Consider the following 5,561-nt stretch of genomic DNA (forward strand, 5'->3'; position numbering starts at 1 on the left):
GCGACATCTTCACTAGGAAGGCCACGAATTGATCTTTCATGACAAGATTCAACAAGGCAACATTGATTTCACAAGATTCAGCATCGGTAATAGGAGCAATCGGGGTGCTAAGAAAATCATTGTTGTTGGTATTGGAAAAGTCACACAATTTGGTATTGTCTTGAGCCATCGTGACAAACAAGCCAACACACAAGCACACAAGAAGCAAGCAAAAAGATACGAACGGAAAAAGAGGGCGAATAAAATGGCAAAGGTGAAGTGGGGGAGAGGAAAACGAGAGGCAAATGACAAATAATGTAATGCGAGGGATAAGAGTTTGTGATGGGTACTTGGTATGTCTTGACTTGTGTGTAGACTCGCCGACAACGTCGCCAGAAATCCTTCTTGCTACCTCTTGAGCATGCGTTGGTTTTCCTTGAAGAGGAAAGGGCGATGCAGCAAAGTAGCATAAGTATTTCCCTCAGTTTTTGAAAACCAAGGTATCAATCCAGTAGGAGGCCACACGCAAGTCCGTCGTACCTACAAAAACAAATAAGAACCTTACAACCAACGCGATAAAGGGGTTGTCAATCCCTTCATGGCCACTTGCAAAAGTGAGATCTGATAGAGATGATAAGATAATATTTTTGGTATTTTTATGATAAAGATTAGAAGTAAAGATTGCAAAATAAATGGCGACAGAGATAGCTAGTTGACGGGAGATTAATATTTTAAAAGATAGACCCAGGGGCCATAGGTTTCACTAGTGGCTTCTCTCAAGATAGCATAAGTATTTTAAAAGATAGAAGAAAATATTTGCAATGGATTCACATTATTGTGTTATTCTGGAGCAGGTTTACCATATATGACAGAAATTGTGCCAATTACACACGACATGATGTGTTTTGTTGTAGCTAATGATTACAAGTGATGTATTATGGTAATGTTGGCATTTGAATGCCTTGGCTCCAATGAACTAATTTCTAGCAGTATCATACAAGATATTCAAAAAGACAAAAAGTCAATGTTTTAACTAATTTCTAGCAGGATCATCAGCTCTTGTTTTGTCCATTTTTCTTTTTTTGAGCAATTCATCTCTTGCTCCTACACATTATGACTTATGTACATGATTTCTCAACCATGGACTGTCTGTCTTAGCAGGAGGGAGGTGCGCTGGCTACGTCTCTAGGGACTGTGTGGCGGGTGTGACCTCTCCCAGCTCCCCGCCTTCGCCCGCGATGACGAGGACCAGGTCCGCTGCGCCTCCAATCCCAAATCATGGTCGCGCAGGACATGCTCCATGATGCTGTGTGTGTGTCGATCTGAAGCTATCCTCTATTGCATCTAGAGGCTTGTACAAGCCATAGATCAAATCCGACAAGAGAAGAAATATGTGTGTCTGAGGAACCAAGACGCCAAAGGTTCAGAGCGGCATTGTGCTGAAAAAGCCAGGACAATGTAAGAGGCTTGCACACAAGGATCTAGGTTTCTCTACGAGCAGCAGAATCAATATCCGATAGAATATAACAATTACGGACGAGGAGCCGCAACCGTAGCTTGTTGAGATGTTGCATAGGTAAACTGATCTCATGTTTTTCGTGTGTGGAATTGATGATTGATGTAGTTTCACTGAATCAAAATACTGATGCCTTTTCCCTTCTCCGTGATAGCTTTCAGAGAACTAGGAAAGTAATGGTGGACTCTCATGAAGCACAAAGACAGATAATGTTTGAGGCAAATTCCTTCACCGGCCCTGCGTATGAGAAATTCTGCAATGATGCCCAACGGCATGCTACTCTCAAGCTGGAGGTCGAGCTTAGGAACTGGAGGTCCTGCTTCGTGAGCTACGTCAGTGCTGAGAAGGCGTACATCGAATCCCTTGATGGTTGGTTGTCCAAGTTCATGCTCACAGACACCATCCGTTAATCCCGGGGATCTCCTTGATCGCGCTCGACAGGACCAGCGAGTAGCACACTACGCTGTCGACAACCGGATCCTCCTCACAACTGACTCCGGCATGGGTATTCCTCTCCTCTGCCATCTCTCTCTCTCTCTTTCTCATGCCAGTGGGCCGTGTTACTGTACACTCGACGTAGGAAGTAAGCATGATTTTTATGTAATGCTGGTTCTGGAATCGATGTTGTACCAGGCTTGCTCGCGCTCGACAGGACCAGCGAGTAGCACACTACGCTGTTGACAACCGGATCCTCCTCACAACTGACTCCGGCATGGGTATTCCTCTCCTCTGCCATCTCTCTCTCTTTCTCATGCCAGTGGGCCGTGTTACTGTACACTCGACGTAGGAAGTAAGCATGATTTTTATGTAATGCTGGTTTTGGAATCGATGTTGTACCAGGCTTGCTGCCTGCTTCCACTCTTTCACCCCCACTTCCACGAATTGTCTATAAACCTGGTCCAACATCTTATGTGTACTCTTGCAAGTTTCCTGTTTAACATATATTATCCTGGCACCAAGTTGACAGGGAGATAAATGTTTACCAGCCATCCAGACCATGTTGTTCCATTTTTTACATCTTAGTTTAATTTTTTACTTCTTTTAGATGATCTTCGGAGAACAAAGCACAAATAGAGAATCACATGATATGCCCGTCTTATTTTTTGAAGTTGATCCCAGTTTTAACTGAAATACTCCACTTCTTTGCTTTTTAGTACCCATTCCAACCCAAGAAGACGACTCAAGGGAGGACTGATCTATATGTAGGCAGATGGATGAATTCCAAGCCATGAGATAAAGTACCCTAAACCGAACTTACTATTTATTTGCAGTTTGCGAGTACACTTGTACTTCCCTGATTTCTGCCCCAAATAGCATGCTTCCAAATCCATGTGTAGTTCCCTGCCTGCTATGTTTCCAATCAGATAATTTTGGCCACCAAAATTTCTGGTTATTTAGATCGCACTTTTCCGTGGGACAATGCAGAAAAGGTGTGTTTTGATGCTCCCAATATAAAGGGTCAGGCTTTTCTCATAATGATTCAGGGAGATAAAATTTCTTTTAGAATGTTTACCACTTTGGCTTGCTTTTGTAATGAACCAAGATGAATGATGTTTGCAAAACTGAAGCTTCAACTACAATGCTAGGTTCTTAGATGTTATGAAGTTTCAAGTGTTCTACTGCTATCTATTTCCTACTCGCTCCACTTCTTTTGTAAGGCATATTTTGATTTGATCAGTTAATGCTTTGAATAATAATTACTCTATTAATAGTTGCTGCATGTGAATAAGTTAATATTGGATTCATTTCTTTGGGGAGCTAAGCCATGTATTTGCAATTTTAGTATTAGTTAACATAAAATAGAGAAATGTCTGGTAGCTTCGTAGGTAGTTACTCCATTAGTAGGTGGTGCATGTGAATAAGTTAATATTGGATTCATTTCTTTGGGGAGCTAAGCCATGTATTTGCAATTTCAGTAACATAGTTAGTGTAAAATAGATAAATTTCTGGTAGCTTTGTAGGCATTGAAGAAAAAACAATAAATCCCTTGCCAAATATACCAAGGTGATGTCCACATATAGCCTTGGCTTTCTTTGTAAAGAAGCGAGTAGACATTCTACTTTTGTGTAAGTTAAAGATATGCTTTGATGTATTTCTTCAGTGAACAACACCGGATTTTCGTATGAGTTGCCTATTTATATTTTGATATTTACATAATGCATTCACCAAGTAAATCAGGAAGTATGCATCTATACTGGAAAGGAAGCGCTCAAATGTGATGTGCATCAAATACTTGGTCAATCAGTGCCTTTTTTTTGTTGCCCTCAGTGTATTTTAGTTATGATTTTGCATCCCGACGTGTTTGACAATCTAGGTACATTAATTATGCTCGTGGTCATGGTATGTCTGATTGTAGGTGCTCTAAAATGACCTATACTTAGCATTTTTTCCTCCAAATGACTTAATATGCTTAGCTAGCTCTAAAATGACTTACGAAATGCCATATTTTAGCTCCGAAATGACTTCATATGCTTAGCTAGTTCCAAAATGACATAATAAACTTATTAGTTCCAAAATGACCTTACTTAGCATTTTTTACACCAAAATGACTTAGTATGCTTAGTTAGCTCAAAAATGACATAATAACCATACTTAGCTCCAAAATGACCTATTTTACAGATATAAGTTGCATCATAATAATCTTCACATTTTAGTTGCATCATAATAATTTTCTTCTTCTAGTCTTCTTCTTCTAACTTTCTTCTTTCCCATTTTGTAGATTTGCTTCAGATCACGGAAGCTTGGGTTGATGGAGTGCTTGTCTTTAGTTTTTGTTTTGACTTTGTGAAACTTGCTACCTATGATGAAACTATGTAATATTGATGAAACTATGTATATGTATGGATGAAACTTGCTACTATTGGTAACATGTGTTGGATATGTGTTCGATATATATGTGTTCATGACTATTGGTAATATGTGTTGAATATGCTATATTGGTCATATAAATATATTTGTGTTTGATTTTCTGTGAAAATGAATTGATATAAGAAAAAACAAAATTAAATGGGGCAACTTTGCCATCCGCCAGCAGATGGCAAAGAGGCCACGTGTCATCTACATGTAAAATTTGTGCTGGCCTATTTGGGCCCTTTGCCATCTGCCAGCAGATGGCAAAGCTCTTTGCCATCTGCTAGCAGACGGCAAAGAGCCTGAAGCCTTTGCCATCTGCTGGCAGACGGCAAAGTATGCCGTTAGCCTTCTAACGGGGCTAACCCCGTTAAGAGGCTTTGCCATCTGCCAGCTGATGGCAAAGGCATAGGCTCTTTGCCATCAGCCAGCAGACGGCAAAGAAGCGTTTGCCGGCAGGGTTTCAGACAAACTGTTTGCCATCTGCTGGCAGATGGCAAAGCCTTTGCCATCCGCCGACCATGCCTTTGCCATCTGCCATGGCAGATGGCAAAGTGCCAGATTCCAGTAGTGATGGCCAAAGAAAGTTCATCCCTACAAAATCATATAGTTTGGTCGTGCTCCATTTTTGTCACACAAGAATGCTCTCATCATGCACAACCCGGATGACAAGCCAAGCAATTGTTTCATACTTTAGTAATTTCAAACTTTTTTCAACTTTCACGCAATACATGAGCGTGAGCCATGGATATAGCACTATGGGTGGAATAGAATATAATGATGGGGGTTATGTGGAGAAGACAAAAAAGGAGAAAGTCTCACATTGACGTGGCTAATCAACAGGCTAGGGAGATGCCCATCAATTGATGTCAATGCAAGGAGTAGGGATTGCCATGCAACAGATGCACTAGAGCTATAAATGTATGAAAGCTCAACAAAAGAAACTAAGTGGGTGTGCATCCAACTTGCTTGCTCACGAAGACCTAAGGCATTTGAAGAAGCCCATTGTTGGAATATACAAGCCAAGTTTTATAATGAAAAATTCTCACTAGTATATGAAAATGACAAAACAAGATACTCTCTATCATAAAGATCATGGTGCTACTTTGAAGCACAAGTGTGGAAAAAGGATAGTAGCATTGTCCTTTTTATTTCTTTTTATTTCTTTTTTTGGGCCTTTATTTTTTTATTTGGTCTTTCTCTTTTCTTTATTTGG

The 5,561-nt window shown here is 40.4% G+C and overlaps 1 long non-coding RNA gene across 2 annotated transcripts; it reads left to right on the top strand.

The window, feature by feature from the left end:
- Positions 1-1,290: 1,290 nt before the first annotated feature.
- LOC123116757 (uncharacterized) lies at positions 1,291-4,300 on the top strand. 2 transcript variants are annotated; one of them, XR_006457175.1, is made up of 5 exons: positions 1,291-1,555; positions 1,650-2,000; positions 2,129-2,211; positions 2,650-2,733; positions 4,215-4,300. It is a non-coding gene; the product is annotated as an uncharacterized lncRNA (long non-coding RNA). The 2 variants fall into 2 exon arrangements; XR_006457174.1 differs by lacking the exon at positions 4,215-4,300 and having other exon boundaries at positions 2,650-2,899.
- The last annotated feature ends 1,261 nt before the right edge of the window (positions 4,301-5,561 follow it).

Source organism: Triticum aestivum, chromosome 5B (assembly GCF_018294505.1).
Source record: "Triticum aestivum cultivar Chinese Spring chromosome 5B, IWGSC CS RefSeq v2.1, whole genome shotgun sequence".
NCBI classification, from domain to species: domain Eukaryota; kingdom Viridiplantae; phylum Streptophyta; class Magnoliopsida; order Poales; family Poaceae; genus Triticum; species Triticum aestivum.